This window comes from Ambystoma mexicanum, chromosome 6p (genome assembly GCF_040938575.1).
Source record: "Ambystoma mexicanum isolate Mex_15411 chromosome 6p, UKY_AmexF1_1, whole genome shotgun sequence".
Lineage (NCBI taxonomy): Eukaryota > Metazoa > Chordata > Amphibia > Caudata > Ambystomatidae > Ambystoma > Ambystoma mexicanum.
This window is the reverse complement of record NC_090935.1, coordinates 720,193,238-720,212,919: the sequence shown is the minus strand read 5'-3', so window position 1 is coordinate 720,212,919 and position 19,682 is coordinate 720,193,238. Positions and strand designations below refer to the sequence as shown.

At 43.5% G+C, this 19,682-nt stretch overlaps 1 protein-coding gene across 4 annotated transcripts in view; it reads left to right on the top strand.

Moving 5' to 3' along the window:
* TMEM161B (transmembrane protein 161B) overlaps window positions 1-19,682 on the top strand; it is a 919,424-nt gene that overhangs the window by 791,152 nt on the left and 108,590 nt on the right. The window lies entirely within an intron of this gene.

Genomic DNA, 19,682 nt, shown 5'->3' with positions numbered 1-19,682 from the left:
TGGAGTGTGAGATGAGGGAGAGAAAAGGGCCCTATTGAACCTGGGAAGTATGGTCAGAAAGAAAGTTAGTCAACCAGTCCCGTGCCAGGTCCGTGATGCCAAGGGTATCATGAAGCCGATTTATAAGGGTGGCATGATTGACCATATTAAAGGTGCAGGAAAGGTCAAGAAGGATGAAAACGGAAGGAGAGTTGGATTCGAGATTTGAATGCAAGTGTTCGCAGGTTTTCAGGAGTACAGTTGCCATGCATCTGGCTGCACTGGAGCCAGACTGGTGGTTGTGGAGACAACCAACAGATTCAGTGTGGTGGATAAGTTGGGATGTGACCAGGTTCTCCAGGAGTTTTCCCAGGAAGGGGGTAATGGAGATAGGGCGGTAGTTAGCCCGGCAGGAGAGGTCAGTAGAAGGCTTTTGTGGAGAAGGGCGCACAAGGTAGTGATTGAGGGGTTGCGGGAAGGAGCAGTAGCAAAGGAGTGATTGCAGAAATCCACTAAGGCTGGAGCAAGGGATAAAATGTTGTCCTTGATAGTTCTGGAGGAGCAGCAGGGCACCTGTTTGGAGGAGACTTTCATAGAGAGGACTTGTGTAAAGATCTTATCCGGTGGTACGGGTGAGAAAGAGGAGAGTAGGAGGGGAGGGGAGGGGAGAGTGGGGCTAAGGGAGGCCTGAGAGCGGGTGAGGGAGAAGGGTGGGGTGAAGAGAGTGAGGACAGGATGTCCTGAGTTTTGGTTATGAAGTGAGCTATACCATCTGGCGTCATCCTCTGAATTTTCGGCAACATTGCCATTATTGGTATCAGCAAAATTACCAGGTAAGTATGATAAGTGCCTCATTGCCCGGCTGCACTGCTATATCGGTCGTCCCACGCACATCCCCTCCGGCAAGACCATCATTCATTCTCTTCATTCACCATTGGCCCAGACCCATAAGCCTCATTTCCGATTTTGAGTTTCAAAAGCTGCAACATTAGACCTTACATACTAAAATCCACATATATTTTACTGCACAATGTCCAAACTATTTTTATTGGAAACTGTAGCGTCCCTATCTATGTAGAGGATATCCTTGAACTCTACAGCACTGAAGCATTGTTAACATTGCTGCTTACAATCAACTGATCAGGAGGTACAGTCAGGCTGTTATTCAATGCTTGCCTGAGGGGTTCTGTATCCTCTTCCACCTGCACCTCCCCCTCTGAACTCATTTTGAAGGGAATAACAAAGATCTAAAAGGGAATTGTTGCCAATCGTTGAATAATTAGAATTTTGGTGTGAGCTACAGTCCACTATCTCAGTGGTTTTTCATCCACAACATCATTAAAGGCATGGTCTAGTAAAAAATTTTATTTAAAAAATAGACAGGCAACATAACAAAAAAATACTAGCATTCTCTTTTTTAAAACTTTCTATGTAAAATTTTGAGCTATTCAAGCTCAAAATTCGCAAAAGCAAGCACATGGGCGCATCCATTTTGTGAAATGGATGCCCTCCTGTGCTGGCTTTTGCTTTTGCGGCACTAATGAAGGAAAAGCCAGCCAGCTGTAGTAAACAAAAGCTACTGCTGGGTGGCTTTCCCTTCATTAGTGCTGTACGCAGAGGACGGGGACCGGAGACCAGAGCAGGAAAGCTGCAGCTGAATCTCGGTAAGTGCTATTTATTAAAAAAAAAAAAATAAGCACTAGCTGGGGTTTTTTTTCTAAGTTTTCCGGGCTGGAGGAGCCCGGAAAACTAGAAATAAAAAATCAGCTTTAAACACATTGTATTTATGTTTGCGGTCGCTTTTGAAGCGACCGCAAACATAAATACAACGTTATTGTGTTGGAAAACGCTGCGGTTTTTCTTTCCAAGTTTCTCAGGCTCCTCTGGCTCGGAGGAGCCTGAGAAACTCGGAAAGAAAAACTGCAGCGTTTTCCAACACAACTGCTTTGTGTTTCTGCCTGAATCTGCTTTCCCGAATGGGAAAGCAGATTCAGGCAGAAACAACGCAGCATTGCGGAAAACAACCGCGTTGTTTCTGCCTGAATCTGCTTTCCCATTTGGGGCTCTCGGGCTCCCCACGGGGAGCCCGAGTGCCCCAAATGGGAAATCAGCTGTAGGCAGAAACACTATGCGGCATGTAAACACAACCGCGTTGTGTTTCTGCCTGCTGTGGCTTTCACTTTGGGTCTCCGGTGCGAGCACCAGAGACCCAAAGTGATAGCCACAGCAGGCAGAAACACAACGCGGTTGTGTTGGAAAACGCTGCGGTTTTTCTTTCCGAGTTTCTCAGGCTATAAACAAACGGGGACCAGGGGCCCAAATAAAGAAAAAGAGTTTAAATAAGCCTCATGAGGCAACTGGCGCAACACCAGGGCGCCTTGAACATAATCTGGACACCACATTGGATCAAGCTCCCTCTGTGGGTGAACTCGAGAAATCTCACCAAAAGAAAATGAAAAAGAATGGAACGGGTGGCCACAAATTGCACAACAAAGAAAAGGGAAAACATTTGGGAGAAAAACAAACAGTGTTTCAAAGCGAGCAGAATGCAATTTGAGCAGCACAAACTCTTGCTCAATGCAACAGAAGCAAGCAATATCAAACACACTACAGAACGTTTTTTTTTGTTAAGAAAAAGCTGATGGGGATAAATGTAGTGGACAGTGGAATCTCTGATGCCGAACTGATCGAGGGATCCGAAATCCTGACTGCATTAGAACTGGCCAATTTAATTCCCCAAACTGGTGATTCATCGGAAAAGAACGAGAATAGGGATCAGACCGTTGAAGCATATGTGGAAAAGGAGAACAATTTGGACTCCACTGAAAGAACTCCTCCAATCAAAAGATGGCATTTTGGAAAGCCGCATCCCATAACCTCGAGCGAGAAGGAGATCTCGCCCAGTCCCTCAAATAGACTGCTGCCACGAAAAAAGGATTCATGTACAGAAAAGAAGCCTCTTAACAGGCCATAAAACACCTGATGAGACGGTCATAACTGACATAATGGACAGTAGTGATATAAGACAAAGGAGAACTACAGAGACCAGAATGAGGGACCATCTACCCAGTGAAAACGAGCCCATCAAAATAGCAAAACCTACGGCTAGCCACCGAACGCCTGACCCACAGGGAGGAAGTTCTGGCTTCACAAGTAGCTCGAAAAGGGATTACAAAGAGGAACAACACAGAGCGCGTGAAAAGAGGCAAAGCCTGGACTTCTCCCCCCCCGATCCCTCGCCGGAGAGGCCCATCAATTGAAAGAACGCCTCTCCAGACTTCTGAGCGAAATAGTTACACCTACAATTCTCAGGAATTGTCTGGAGGATTTGGGGCACTGGGTGATGACTAATTGGTTAAAACTGAATGGCAGTAAGTCCGAGGTCCTGGTTGTGGGTACCTCTTCTCCCCTTCTGTATTGGACCTCGCAATTCTGCCCATCGAGTCTTGGTCCTCCCCCCCCCTTCCAGTTCAATCAGTCCGTAACCTTGGTGTTCAAATCTCTGCATCTTTGTCTCTTGATAATCAGGTGGCTAGCGTCTGTAGTGGCGGGCATTTTGCGGAAAGTACTTCCTTTTATTCCTGTTGAATGCCAGGCACCGGTAGTGGCAGCCTTGGTCCTTAGCACGCTTGATTATTGTAACTCTCTTTATCTGGCCCAGCCTTGCTATCTGTTCCAAAGGCTTCAACTGCTGCAAAATGCCGCCGTTCGTTCTATACTTCGCCCTCCCTTTGGATCCCACATCTCTCCTCTGCTTAAGAAACTTCATTGGCTTCCGGTGGCCAGCAGATCTTGTTTAAATCACTGTTTGGTGCATCACGCCTTTTATGGCGTGGGCGCTGAGTATCTTCAAAATAAGTTTGTCCACTACACTCCATCCCGTTTGCTGCATTCTCATTCTGCGTGTCTTCTTACTATCCCCCACTTCCGTCTGTCACGTACGGGAGGCCGCGCCTTCTCGGTGGCTGCTGCTAAATCCTGGAATAAGTTGCCTATTGCTTTTCGGGCAAATGAAGACTACCTTACATTCTGTCTATTGCTGAAAACTACTCTCTTTTTAAGCCACCCTTTCTTTCTTATGGTATTGTCTAGCCTTTCTGGTCCTCTATTACCATCAGCAACTAGCGCCAAGATACCCTCGGGTGTACGTGCGCTTTACTAAGTTTTTATGACATAACATAACCTACAACAAGAGAAACCCCCTCCAAAAAGCTGGATCTAATGTCCATGGTCGCGATCACTTTGGCTGACTTCTGCAAGCTCTCGGAATCATTGCATGATACCTTGAAAGATCACACCTCACTGATGTCACTAATGCACATGAAATTGATCTTTCTAGAAAGTCAGATGGTGACAAAAAAGGGAGAAAATGTACAACACAGAGACGCAGTAAATCTAGCAACATAAGAGGTCCAAACGGATCGGGAAAGTACGGAAGCTACCCAGTCGCCAAAAATTAACAGTGGCCGCACAAACGGAGGAGCAGCAAGAACCAGCCTCACAGACGGTGAAGTCTAATATATTGAGCAATCAAAGCATGTGAAGAATGGAAACGAACGAGTAAAAAAAATAAGAATTCAGAGCACCAAGCCGCTCGGACAACACTCGCCAGCGAAGAAACCCAAAACCAACGGGACCGTCCTGAGTGCATCATTGGCCCATTGTGAGATAACTCAACTCTCGCCGCATGTGTCCCATAAAGACCGGCACAAAGTCGCTAAAGTGGGTGACGCATCTTATGGAATTTTCTCAAATAACCTATACGGTACCCAAGTAGACGCAGTACGGACAGAAGACTCCCCTAACCTCCAAAAGAGTAAAAGAGAAGCTGTCACCCAACAAGACCCCCAATGGTAAAACCTTGATGGTTTTAAAATTGGCTAGAAGAGAAGTACATCCTACTCAATCGTCCATCCTGGATCGGAGGACCCTGGGTCAGAAAGACTCATTATCCACGTCTCTCGAAGATGGTGAGGAATCGGTAGACTTAATGAATATGAGCCTATACACGATCGAGGACTTGGAATCTGAGCTGATGGCTCACCCGCAAAAGAAAAAAGAAAATCAGAATCTCCAACAACGCTTGAAGCATCAGACTCATACAAAGGAAAAAGAGTAATTAGGGCCTCTGTATCTCCTCCCTTTCTCAGAATGGCTGTCAAATGCAAACGGCTACTAGGTGGCCACACCAGCCTTGCGCAAGAGAAACAAAGAGACAAACCTGACGTACATAGACGATCCGACAAGGACGAAACCTCTCGGGACCAGCGAGGTAACAGGTATGGAGAACCTGGCTGCTCTCGGTTTGAACCATATGAATGAGATAAAACCTAGAAATAATTCACCAGATAACCGGAATAGGAGGAGGAGGTCGGCGGCGGAAGCAATAAGTAAGCGCAGTGCCAGCAGTACTGAGCAATCAGCTAAGGAAGAAATGAAGGAGGAGAAAGGATACAAAATTGCAAGGAACAATAGGGATCTGATTAAGAAAATACAAGATACTGGAACATTCAAGCTTGAAAGAATTGCGAAGAAGTATAACTTAATACTAAACCGGAGAGCCCTGATGAAAATATGCAATCACATTCCTAGCCTGAGGCACTTACACTCGGACGACTTAAGAATTGTGGAACCCGTGTATGAAGATCACAAAGATGCCTCATACTTGCACATAGCTTCACCAAAAGTAAAGTACTGGCTAAGGAAAGCTACAGAGAGCTTTTGGTCACTGGGTTACGATCTCATCGAGCGAGACTCAGAGGAGCCCAAAAAGCATCTGAAATAGTCAGACCACACTACTCATGAGAAAGAAACCTGGCAGAAATTCTGAGTCACTAAACAAACAACTCAGTCTTTAAGAGTCACAAGGCGTGTCACCATGGGCAAGGGCAGAGCCAAGGAATACGGCAATAGACAAGCGTCACAGGCAGAAATTATTTCGGAGAGGAGATGATCACCGCAAGACCATCCGCGGCTAGCGAGGCCAAGTCGGCGCCATCATTCGGCAGAAGGAGAAGAATCCGATTACTGCACACGAGATCCTGCAAGATTCCCAAAAGGGCTGCTCCGGCCTCATAAAATAACCTTTGATCACAGCACTTCAGAAATAACGATTGGATCGTAGCAACGAGGTACAGAATAAGCAACGGATAAACAAAGAGAAAGAACAAATAAAAAACTGGACATGGTCCTCTCGAGTCTTCCCTTATCAAAAAGATAACTAGCCACCAAACTACGGCTCGAAAAACGTAGCCAGGGGGAAAAGGAAATGTCAAGTCCCTAGTGGCAAGAAGATGACTCATACACTGGGGTCTTGGAACACTCAAGGTTTCACCCACCTCCCAACCTCCTCAGATGTGAAAATCTGAACGTTTGACATCCTATGTTTACAAGAGACATGGCTGCTCTTTGAACCCAGCCTGGATGGTTCTCCAGCAAAGAAAGGTCTAAAAGGGCACACCTCAGCGGGACTCCTGATAGCCATTCGATCTGGCAGTGGTTTGCAGTTAAAGACCATCATATTAACTTTGGTCCTAATCCACGCGCTGTTTATCACCAGAGAGTGTTTAAAGAGGCCGAAGGAATTGCCACAACAAGAAACGAACCTGTTGATAAACACATACTGGAATCCGGTCATAATTGCCACAGTAAACTATATAAAGAGAATGGAGAGCCTATTGGAGAAAGCACAGGAGGCCTACAAAGTTGACCACATTATTATCACAGGGGATCGTAACGCAATCTGTATTGAGGATGAAAAAACATTTATTCAAAGTGACAACAATCTTCTGTCGCAGATAAGAGGAAAGAAATGGAACTCGCTTATGGACTCGAATGACCTCCATAACCTACACAGATTAAAAGACAGAACAGTACTGAAATGTCCAACATGGGAATGAAATGGGACAGGCATGACTTTAGACCACATTTTCGTCCCTCGCAAGCTGCTAGCCGAAATACAGAGCTTCAGGGTGTTCAAAACTATAAACAGCGACCACAACATCTTGGTTTCAACATGGAAATACAATGGTTGAGACCCAACGTTTGTCGGCAGAGGTGGAACCTTATAACGGCAACTTGCATCTGAGAATAAATGAAAAGGCAGTAAAGTCCATCACGGCGAAGTACCAGCTGAAGTCCAGCCAGGAGAAGATGAAGAGGCCGGGGGAAATTGACTACAACCCATTATTTATGGCAGAAAAAAAAGAAAACGATCCTGCAAACTGACTCGAGGAAATCTAATCTTCATGCCGCAAAACCCTGGTCAAAATGAGGCGGAGCATGCGACAGAGTAAGAGGAAAGCCAAATAGTCAAGAAACCCAAAATTAATGGAAGCAGCGAAGGCTGCAGTGGTAACCTACAAAATGTGGCTTCGACACAATCGCCGCCTACTGTATCATTCGGATTGAGAAGAGATGCTGCGAATCCTGAGTGGGAAAAGGTCAAGGGACTTTTGGTCCCTGATTAGCTCAACCTATAATGAGACAAATACGGCCCTGCAGAATAAAGTGGCTGAACGTACTTGGGTCTCCCACTTTACAGATTTGTACAAAAAACCAGTAAGCGAGATGGCAATCGGCTTGAAAAAAAAGGAATGTGACTGGGCATTTCCAACTGACGTGGACCTTATTACAAAGAAGATCATGAAGGTAAATAACTCAAGAGCGGCGGGGCCAGATGGAATAACCAACTGTGAAATGAAGAAATATCCAGAAACCTGGGCTCCTTTCTTCAGCATAGTCTTCCGAAATTGCATCGCAACATGAGAGATCCCGCCATCTTGGAGGAAAGCCCATGAAGTCCTGATTTTTACGAAAGGTTCTAAGGACGATCCCTTTCATTACCGGCCCATTGCTCTACTGGACACAATTGGTAAACTGTTTGGATCCTTTGTACTAGAGAACTTACAAGAATGGACAAAGCTTGTAAAATACTATGACCCTCTACAGACGTGATTTGTGAAAGGAATGGGCACAACGGCCAATATCCTAATGCTGAGCGCTCTGAAGGCAAATTCATCAGCAAGAAATCGAGTTGTTCATCTGGTGTTTGTTGACCTGGTTCAGGCGTTCGGCAGGGTCAACAGGGAAACGCTCTGGAGTGAGCTGGAACAGCCCAAGTGCCCTAACTCCATTCTCGACCCCATTAAGTCACTCTACTATTCTACATCAATGAGAGTGAGATTTAACAGAGCGGGTCTCTTATCTAAAGAGATACCCCATTGTGCGAGGAGTCAAGCAGGGGTGCCCACTAGCCCCGGCCGTGTATAATTCTTACATAGCAGACTTTATGGTCTCACAGGCAAGGATAAGAGCGCCCCCCGCCCCCACGATAGGAAAATCACCAGTCCCCAGACTACTCTCTACACGGATGACATAATCCTAATTGATCAAACACCAGTGGGTCTCCAAAGGCAGTTAAACAATCTAACTGCATATTTAAAGAAAATAATCTGGAGCTGAACAAAGCAAAAACAAAACTGTCGTTCAGCAAAATTGGGATGAAGAAGAAAACTCCAAACCTCTATGCAGATGGGTGTTAACTAAAGAAGGTCAAAAGCTTTAAATACCTTGGCATTATCCTAAATAACAGCAGCGTTCAACAGCCCATGCAAGAACATCTGGATGGAAAAATCACTTCCTTGGTTGCACAAACAAAAACGATCAACAGGAAGTATGGAAGTTTTTCCTTAAAACCGATACTAGACTTCTATAAAGCAAAATCATCCCGAGCCTAACCTACGGAGCGGAAGCCATGCCTCTGTTACCTGATGCAATCTGGAAGAAATTGGAGGGTCGATTCTGGAGACGAGTCCTCACCTTACCAAATTCAACACTGATGGCTTTAATTCGCTGTGAACTCTGCACAACCTCTGTAAAAGCAATAGTAGAACAGAACGGACTAATGCTCTACAGGAAAACAATTCTCCCGTCCCCAATGGGACTCTTCGATATCATCAAAAAAGAAATGGATGGAGAGAAGAACACAATGCTTACTGTTTGGAGGCAAAAAAACAGAACAATTCTGGATAGAATCGCAAGCACTGAGGAAGAGTTGGTTCAGAATCCATTAAAAGGTTAATAAAAAACGATTGGTATGCGACTGAATAGAAACCCAGGAGGAAGCAGCACGTTTTTCACTCACTAAAGACCTCCTTTTAAGACACAGAAAACTCAATGAGGCGCCCCTTACTGAAATTTCCAGATCAACGGACACGCCAATGTTTTCTGAGGATACGGCTGAACCTGATGAGCACAAATGAAATCCATGCAATAAGAGGCTTAGCAACCCCAAATTCCTGCTGCTTTTGCGAGAACTCAACGCAGGTGGAGACTCTAAAACATCTATTATTACGGTGCCCAGGTCTGATGAATGAAACACACACTTGGCTTGGACATCGCCTGAAGAACCTGCACGACTATGACGAAAAAGAATGGTGGGCCCGCCTCATCAGTGGTGAAAACACCCAATGGGTGATCGCAGTGGTGGGGTTCTTTAGACAGATTGGGTTGACTGGATCAACAGACAAAAGATCTAATTCAACAAAGCGGGAGTGCAAAGGATCATTGAATTCTCGACTGACTGAACTTTTCTATTCTTCTTTGTAAAAATAGTTTTGTACAATTAAATCAAATGAAAAAAAAATTAAAAAATTAAAATAACAGTCGGTACACATTCAGCGTGACACCACAGTGCACTCACTCAACATCTCTAGTGCTAAGGGATGGGCCAAAGCAACTTCATCCTCGGCAATCTGACAATCCGTAGAAAAAGTACTTCTGACGCAGTTTTACCAGGAGCAGCAGGCCGCTGGCCAACTGGCACCGGGCCGCCACGTATCCACTTCAATGAATGGTGCTGATCAACCCAATAGCATATGTCATCTCATTCTCCAAAAAGCTCGACAAAGTTGCTGTTAGAGGAAAGCACCATATACTGTAAAGATGTACTGCACTGAACACGTTGATCAGTCGACTGCTTCTGACAGTCACCCAGTCACTACACGCAAGAGAAATATTGTGCAGCAACTGTTTAGTGTTTTCTAAAAATGAATCCAGCTGAAGAAACAGAGGTAGAGAACTACTGAAATGTGAGTTATGAATTCCAATCCATGCATGCCCATATCAAGTACTGGAAGAGATAAATACTTATCGACCAGATGCCATTTATACTTTTGCAAAACATTTCCCTGTTTGAAGGATGCGTTCCCCAAGCCTGGCCTGGCTCAATTGCTTTCTTTGTGATTTCCCATGTAAGAAAACCTCTTCTTTAGAGTAACTTCTCTCAAAATGAAAGTATTGCTCGCCCACTTGAATGCCCAGGATGTGGCAATCAACTTTGAAAGTGGCAAGGAGATACAGCTCAGACACGCACAAAAAACATAGAGATGCAACTAGCAACCAACTTACTTCAAAGAGGAATCGTCTAAAAAATTGTGATTCACTTGACCACACATTTTACGTATAATGTGGCAATGGCTTTAATGTCATCCAAAGAGGAAGCTATAACTATAATTTGACAAAAAGAAAGTCATTGCGCTCCCAAACTAAAGATCCAGGTGTAAGCAGAAGGAAGAGAATCCACTCGAAATGGGTGCAGAACAAACTAGAGCACATAACATATAGAAACCACTCTGGATTACAAATCATGGCAGCTTGAATAACAAATACTAGAAATGTGATAATGTAAGTTTGTACATTTCAACTGTACTTGGTTGACCACACTTCGTTTGTCTTTACTAAAAAGAACGGTTACATTTTTTTTTTTTTAGGCTTTGATTTTTTGCCATTTATATGCAGCTGCATTTAATCTGATATTCGTAGTGATGGTGCAGAGCATAAAAGTAAGGTGCAGTTAAATCAGGGTGATTAGGCAGTGTCCTCATGTTTATTATACAGAAATAAAGTGAAACCTATTTAGCGTGAATATGTTTTATTTTAACATACACTGGCATTTTGATTTGTTACCCTAGCAATTCAGCAATGAATATTAAGAATTTACATTCTCCCATTTCTATCCTAGTCAAGCATTCACGCAACCTTGACAGCTTAATATTCTCAAGAGTCTCCAAAATAAATTCAAAAAAGACAATACTTTCATTGATGGTGGAGTTCAAAATCCCCCATCATAATCCTCAATCTCGGCCAATCACTGATTTGAGGTGATGGAAGGGCTTTTAGCTGATCTTCTTATTTAATGCACCAGATGGTGCATTAAATAAAATATCAATTGCATGGATGTTTTATGTTCAATCAGATGCCAATATTTTAAATACATTATTGGCATAGCTGTGCTATCTAGGCATGGTTTGAAACATACCCAGTAGCTAAATGTATAGCTTACCCATTGGGGTAGGTATCCCCTTCCGTCAATGGCTGAGATAAGGTTGGCAGTATAAACTCTGTATCTGGCACAAAAATCGGAGTAAGCGTTTGTAATGATCGTCATTCTGCGATGAGCACTTATCATTTTAGAGTATACACTGATTGGTCAGCAAATATAGCCATGGGCCTAGTTTCTTAAAATCTAAAAATAAACCTTGATTTATACACTTACTTTATATATAGTTAGAATAATTAAAGAACCTTGTGTATTGCATAGAGTTCCTGTGGTAAAATAAGAAAATTAATTTGCATGGTTAAACATATATCTTCACTGCATTGTTTGTTAAATACATTAATATATTTTATTATAAAAAGATTCATGCATGAGCTTCAAATTAAAACATTATTTTCAGTCTTACATTTCCTAATTCATTTTTTTTTTATTAAAGCCAAGTGTGGCATTGTATCTCATGCTTCAGTTGTCAGATCTTTTAAGATTCATTCCAATTACTTCCTTAGCAAAGCTTCTTCAAAATGATATTGCTGCCATGTTCCTGCAGCTTCCAAAAGCAACTTTTTCAGGATGCAGTTAGTGAAGAATAAGTGTTCTAAATACACTTGCAGAAATCCCTGTCAGACTGTCATTCAGAAAGCAATAATCTGCAGCAAAACTATCTAACCAGTAATTCAACAAAAAAGAACAACCAACTGATTCAGAAAGCAGTTACCAAAAAACAACTTTTCAAAACACAATGGGCCTCATTACGACCTTGCTGGTCTTGCAGGCATATTACAGGTCTGCCTGCCAGAGCCGCTGTGCCAGACAGGTCTGACCCTGCCGGGCACACCGGCCATGGTAGGCAGACAGATCATGGAATCACCGGCACCGTTAGCAACAGTGCTGGTGCTTCCGTGTCCCCACTCCCATAGAATCCTATGAGACTCTATGGGAATGCGGACTTACATTTTACTGGTGCTTGACGTTACGGGCCGCCGTGGTTGTAATCTCCCGTTGGCAACGGGAACCGGGAAATTTTTACCGGTCTGGCGGCAATCCGCCGGAAGCACTGGCAGGGTTACCGCCGGACACGTAATGAGGCCTTATTGGTATTCTTTGAGCTCCCCAAGGTGAAAAATGTCAAGTATCCAAGATAAAGCAAAACCAAAAGGTGATGGCCGGAATGTTTTGAGCAAATCATAACCAGAAGATATGTGACCAAGCAGATCGAGCCTGATTGCCTTCCCCACCCTTGGAGTTGGATGAAGCCTGATTTGCATATGGTCTTTCCCCTTTTTCTAATGGCGTGGCAGGCAAAAAAAGATGGTATGGCGGATTGTCCAGAGCGAGGCCAGAGGTTAAGATTCATTCGAAACCTTCCAGCCATTACCTCTTTTGTTTTGCTGGAAGTGTCCAAGATAGGACGGACTCCAGCACACCCAGCCCTTTCCCACAGTAATACCTTGTCACTTTTCTATTTGAGACAAAATCTGCTGCTTCTTCACCCTTCTGGGGATCTCTTAATGTACCACCTGACCTATCGGGATATCTTGTCCACCCCGTTGTAGAATTCTCATGATCTGTCATAAGACTGTGAGGTAAGTTATCGTAGTTTATGCAAGTTCCCCTTATCGCATTATTTGGATCCATCTAAAATATTTCTCCCAATCTCCGTCATCAGTAAGTGCAATAAATATGGAGGAACATGGTTTACTTTTTCACATCTTCTTTGGTTGCATCAGTTGTGTGCAACTGCATTCATTGTACTTGCTACTGCCAAAAATATGCACACAAGCCACAATTCTTGGCAGCGAGTGAAACTTGTATGACATTTTTACAGTTTATGGAAGTATAAAGAGCAACATTCTGCAGCTGGCGGGAAAAGTTAAGTATATTTCACAGTTATGAAAGGTGTGGATTTAGCTTACGCCCAATTTTATTTGTACCGATCATGAACTATCGGGCTACTCAAATAAATGCATTAGAACACATTAATATTTACTATGCACTGGTATCTATGCTTCTCACGTTTATTAAAAGCTGCATGTTATCTTTGGAATGAAAAGTACTTTGGCTGCTGATTTCAAAACACTTTCTCAGAAAAATATAACTTTATCACTTCCAAGATGTATGTTCTTTTATAAGGAAAAGTGGGTGTGGGGTGTGGGATGGATGGATGGATGTGAGTCATGGGTTAAGTAAGCCCCAAGTGTTTGTCTGCCTCTGTCCAGTCCCTTTTTATCCTAATCTTACATTCCACTGCCTTTTTCAGGAGCCTGTGTTATATTTTCGGACAGATAACAAAATTTACTTACCTAGTAACCTTGTTGAATATCTTCTTTGAACAATCACCAATGCATTAAATGCATTAAGTAAAATTAGAACTTGCATACAGACTACATTCTGGAGAGAAGCATTGTGGCTCCTGTCACTTTTGGGCACGAGCCCCAATTCTTCTTGGGGATTGCACTGCTGAAGTTGGGTCAATTAACGTGACATGGTTACATTTTTACTGCATTAATTTAGTTACCTCATGTGTTAAGTTGTTTAAATGCATTTTAAGAACCTATGGTGAATGTATATATGTGTATTGGGTATTGTTATAATATCACCGGCTACTTTCATTTTTTTAATGTGTGTAAAGGCCTAGATAAATATTTGTTTTTTTATACATACACAATAATTCAATTTAGACTGGTATTATATTGTGTGGTCTAATTCAAGGCCCTTGACCCCACTCACACTGTCTTGAGAATATCCTTGACTGCTCTCCACTTTTACCTTGATTGGTTTTTGGCTAACCTCTCAGAGTTCCCTGTTCACCGTAATTAGGGTGGCCTCCTAAAATCTGTGCACCGGGCCAGGTTCTAGAAATCAATCTTAACAGCGAGGTGTGTAGAAGTGGAAGGAGGAATAGTAGTGTGGGAATAAAATTAGTAGTGTGAGAAGGGGAAAAGCAGTAGGAGAGAGTGGCAGGAGTACGAGTGGTAACATTAATGGGTGGACGCAGGATATAGGAGGAGTGAACACCAGATAGACAGTGGATTGTTCAGAGGAGGTTGGTAGAATAGAAAAGGCTAAAGTTAGTGTGCATGCTTGAATTGGACGAATCCAACAGAGTAAGTGCAAGGCACTCTCCCAATCCCATTAGAAAACTGACCCGTGGCTAGCGTAGGGAGAGTTGGAAAGTCCCTGAAGGAGCCTTGAAAAAAAGGGCAATAGTCTTTATCTCACCACCTCAGCTCAGTTCTAGAATTTAGCATTATGTGGGTATACAAGTTGGTATAACTAACTGGGGAATAATGAAGCCTGGGCTAAGAGGAGTTTGTATGAGACAAGAGTGAGGGACGGCCTTAGGGCCCATCAGTCTTAAAATAAAACCCCTTGAACTGTCCTTGAGACTCGCAGTGGTTTTTCTGCTATTTCTGACAGTGTTGCAGGGGTATTGTGAGGGATAGAGCCACACGAGGGGTTAGTAGAAAAGGGATTATAGGGGACTCTCCATCCCCATTATAAGAAACAAAAAGGAGACCGAGATGAGTCTAATTAGAAGGCCACCAGGTAAATGTGTTGATCGAATCACATAGAACTAGTTTTGACACAAGGGGCAGATCCTCGGTAGTTCTCTTTGCCACGCCAAATAATTCGAAGGGCCAGGAATTCGCCAGCAGATAGCTTCTGCTGTCTCCATAGGTTGGTTTCTATGGACAGGCCTGTTAGTCTATACCTTTCCCGCTACTTCCAAGGGTGTTGTGCAAGGTTTGTCAGCAGTCATGCCAAATAATACTGGTGGCTCCAGCATGGGCAAAACAGTACTGTTTCTTAGGCCTTCAACAGCTGTCCAAAGAGGATCCAATCGTGCTTCGCTTGACACCAAACCTGTTAACAAGACCACATGGTCAAATCCTGCATCACGACCTAGCCTCCCCCCAACCTGCAACTAAGTCCCCTGACTTCTATGATTTCGGGAATCGCATCATGTTACAAGAGCAGAGCGATATTCTTGCTTCAGTAATTCCAGCATCAAGAAACAAATATTATGACAAGTAGTGGAATAGCTTTTCTCTCAGGCAGGGTTTCTCCCAGTTTACCTGCCTTTCCCCAGCAAATGTTTCTGTACCTTTTAAGCCTGGCAATGCATAGTCTGGCATATTTTCGAACTGCTCTTAGCAGCGCTCTCCCAATGTACATATCAACTGGACCCTCCTTCCGTCTGCACCAAAAAAGGGCCATGAAAGAATTCATGAGGGGTCTAATCAGGACATATCCCCCTGGACAGAAGGTAGGTCCAGCATGGTAAATGAACGCAGTTCTCTCAATGCTGACACACCGTCCTTTTGAGCCAAGGCATAAAGCCAAACTCAAATGTGTCTCTTGAAAAACAGCCGCCTTGGTGGCCATCACATCAGCGTTTAGCAATTAAGATGGATTTTGGGAGGGCAATCTGTTATGGTGAACAGGAAGGACACTGAAATCGTGCCAAGCCCAATCCAGGGTAGGTAGCAGAGCAGCAAGGCTTAGACTCGGCGGGGTGTGAGAGTGGTCTAGGGCTACAATGAGTCACGCACACATTTACTCCAATAATTCTAGTTGGACAGATAATTAAAACATAGATATCCAATGATTTATTAGGCCTTTAACTTGCACACTAAGCAATGAAACCTTCAGGTAAGTATTATCACATAATGGCTATCAAACAAATATACACATCCACAATTATATTGTAATTCATTATTTATAACGCGCATAATACCCAGAGCTTTCTAACCGCGGACCCTGGGATCGAACCTGTGTTGCTCAGCGTCGTCTTGCTTCCAATGCAAGCATTTTGCCCCTGAGCTTTCCTCCCAACCCTAAAGGTTAAAGGTTGTGACTAGAACACCTGTGCTTTACCTTAAAGACAGTTTACTGCATAGTTACTGAAAGTATTGCGAATGCTATGCTCTCTACTGTTAAGTGAGTGAATAGAGATCAAAAAGTTCAAAGCCAGTAAAGCCACCAGTTACACAAGATATACTGTTCATGTAGGTTTACTATTGGATTGATCAATGACAGTGGTTGTGATTAAGCATTCAAAAACTTTAGAAAAGTTCAAGTAAGCCTCAATCTCAGTACACATGAGAAGGCTCAGGAGGGGATCCTTGAATAGACCACCACCAATCCGAGTCAGGCAATAGAGAGATGGGGACAGGAATTTATGCCGATATAACTATATGGGGGAAGACAAAGGTTACTGCCCTGGAACACTTCAGGAATTGCGGAATCTGTTAGGGCCACGGTCGAGGGAGGCCTAGTGGTCGAGTGACCACAGGTCCTTTCTGGGCACTTGATTTTGTTTTGGTCGGTCACAGTATACCTGTACTATGGTTAGATAACAATGTATGGGTAGGTGTGAGAGGCACTATCTTGGAACTAAATTCAGAAATGACACTTTGACTTCTGTAAATAAGTTTGAGATTGGGTAGAGTAATTTCAGGTGCAATAGGGAGAACGTCTCAATGGTCACACTTATCACGAAAGTAAGATGATTTCTGCAGAGAAGGTGATCTCCATTAACCTCCATGGAGTGGAGAAGACTGGATTCAATGGGAGTCACCATGGTCGGGCAGCGACGGGCGACTTCCGGTTGGCGAACAAAGGAACCGGCCCTGCACGCCTTTTATTGGCACTAGAAGGTTGGAAATGCAGGTGAAGGGAGTTGTAGCACAGGTTGAAGATTCTCCAAGTTCCAAGGAGAAAGCTGGTCAGTCCACCAGTGGTCAATCACTGATGAGGGCCTTCTTGAGATCAGGACAGAGGAGCTGGACATTTTACTGGGCCTTGGCTGGTGGTGCTGCTGGGCAGCTGCAACAGTCGTCCTCTGGTCTTCAGCGGGCTGCACTTCTTCGTCTTCAGCGGGCTGCAGGAGTCTACTTTTTATCCAGGATTTGGACTGGGGTCACCACCACGTCTACCAGTGGTAAGGAACTGCACTGTTCAAATGGGTAGTGGCTATCCAATCACTTTTTGCCACTGGCCAGACAGTCCCAGCCACACACAGACCACCGCTTTGCCCAGCAAAGCAGAGGCTTTGTCTGGGAAAGAGCTAGCCATAAAAGGCAATTCCATATCCAAGAGGGCAGGAAAAAGGCGAAAGGACAGATGGAAATCCTGTGGCACAGCCATTTTAGATCATATGGTACTCTTAATGGTATTGTGCAGCAAAATCCAAAGGTTCACCAGTAGAAAGTCAAAAACACTCTAGAGAAAGATCTGCTGCCACTATCCCATCCTGGACACAAGGTTACAAAAGAACAAGTAATAAGGATACAAAGTATCCGAACCACACTTCACGAGAAGTTAATGTGAGCAGTTTTAAAAAAAATACAAGATACTTCCTAAGAGAGATATAGTCTCCCACTACGGATAGTCTTTGGGACTGATGGGTCTCCTCGTAAAAATGGTCACAAAGCAAGGGAAGTAAAGCGTAGGGCTTTACTTGCCCCACAAATCGGGTCAGCAGTAAAAAATGAAGCAAAAAGAAAGGGTGGCTCATGTAAGTCTCTGGGAGGAAAGCAGCAAAAAGAAAATATTTCCTTATAGCGATCAACAACTATTCCTCAAATTTCACAAGGGCAAGTTGTGGGTCTTCATACAGTTCTCAGATTAATGCTAGGATTCTGCTGTCTTTTAAATCGGCAAATTGTGTTTCCGACATTTTTTGATAATTTCCTCACACATTAAAGGGCTTTAACATACTATATTGAAAGTACAAAGGGAATCCATTGATCTTTGCAACTCTTTGTGGCGTTGAACCTCAATGCAAGGGAATCTGGAAGTTGGGCATGTCCAGGTGGCTGTCAGCCTGCCTTGTACTGTGACAAAAGAAAACTGGACGGCACCTACCATGAAGGGTGATGGTTATTTCTTACCAGAGTTAGGAACATGGCCTTTATGACTGCTTTGCTCATAGGCACCCTAATAGATGGCTACTGCAGAGAGGCTCATACAATGTGACCACCACTTCAAGTACGACTTTGTTGACAAGAAAGGCAGAGAGGACTTGAGAGTCTCCAGCGTTTTTTGCAAGGACTGTTCATATGAGGTGAATCTCATTGTTTGTCCTGCCTCTTTTGTTTTGCTCTTTGTTGTTAACTGCTTTTTAATCTGTTTGCCAGCATGAAGAAATGCAGTACTGGCAAAGGATACATTACTTGCATGTAACACAAGTTCTCCAGCATTGGTATGGTTTAGAGATTCACGTGGCCCCATCCACCAAAGCCCATATGAGGCTCACATAAAGTGCACAACGTTACCAGAATTTGAAAAAGGCCTTTAGACAGAAATTGGACTGTTGGCTGACTGAAAAAGCTGAGAGAGGGTTGTTTTGCGTTAGACGACCATACTGGGAATATGATGAGAAGGCAGGATCACTGTTGGCTAGTAGGCTTGAAATAATTGAGGAAAGTAAGATTATTTTGTCCATTCTTACGGACGATAATGTAATCTTGACTAAAAATTAGTATATTATGGTGGCTTTTAGAAACTTGTATGAGGAATTGTATACGGATGAGGACTATGGTACCGAAGTTGAGAAACTGGAGTTTATACAACGGATTATTTTACCTATATTACAAGACTTTCAGACCTTAGATGTAAAGCCTACTGAGGAGGTGCCGCTGGGAGCAATAAAGAATACACCAAAGAATTAAAGTCCTGAGTCTGCCGGGTTCCCAATATGAATTTTACAGTGCATTTAGTTATCTATTATGCCCTATTCTATTAGATGTTTATTTGGCAATTATAGAACCGGGTTTGTTTACGCAATCCATGCAACTGGCTTTGCTCACGCTCATTCCAAAGCCAGGGAGAGAGAGCACGAAATGTGCAAATTATAGGCCCATTTCTCTGCTAAATGTGGATGTTTAATCTATGCCTGCACATTTAATATTACCTCAAATTATTCATAGTAATGAGACTGGTTTTATGCAGGGTCGGTATAGCTACAACATGCAAGAGGTCATAGATGTCATTTGCAAAAATACAAATTCACAGGACCCATTAATGGCCTTGTGTGTTGTGAGAAACCTGAGGGTATTATCCCAAGTAGACATTGCAAATCCCTTTATTCAGGTGGCCTGGGGAGGGCTGGCACTCTCAGATCCTAACCCTGCGGGTAGACGTAAAGTTGTCCAACTCCAGGCCTCGAGGGCCGGATCCCATGTCTGGTTTTCAGGATACCCCTTAATAATATTCATGAGGTAAATTTGCATATAAACATTGATTTTTGCTCATGAATATTAATGAGGAAACCCCATCAGGATCCCGTCCCTCAAGATCTGGAGTTGGACAACCCTGACAGACAGAAGTGCAACACATAATACACTGTGTGTTACCATTT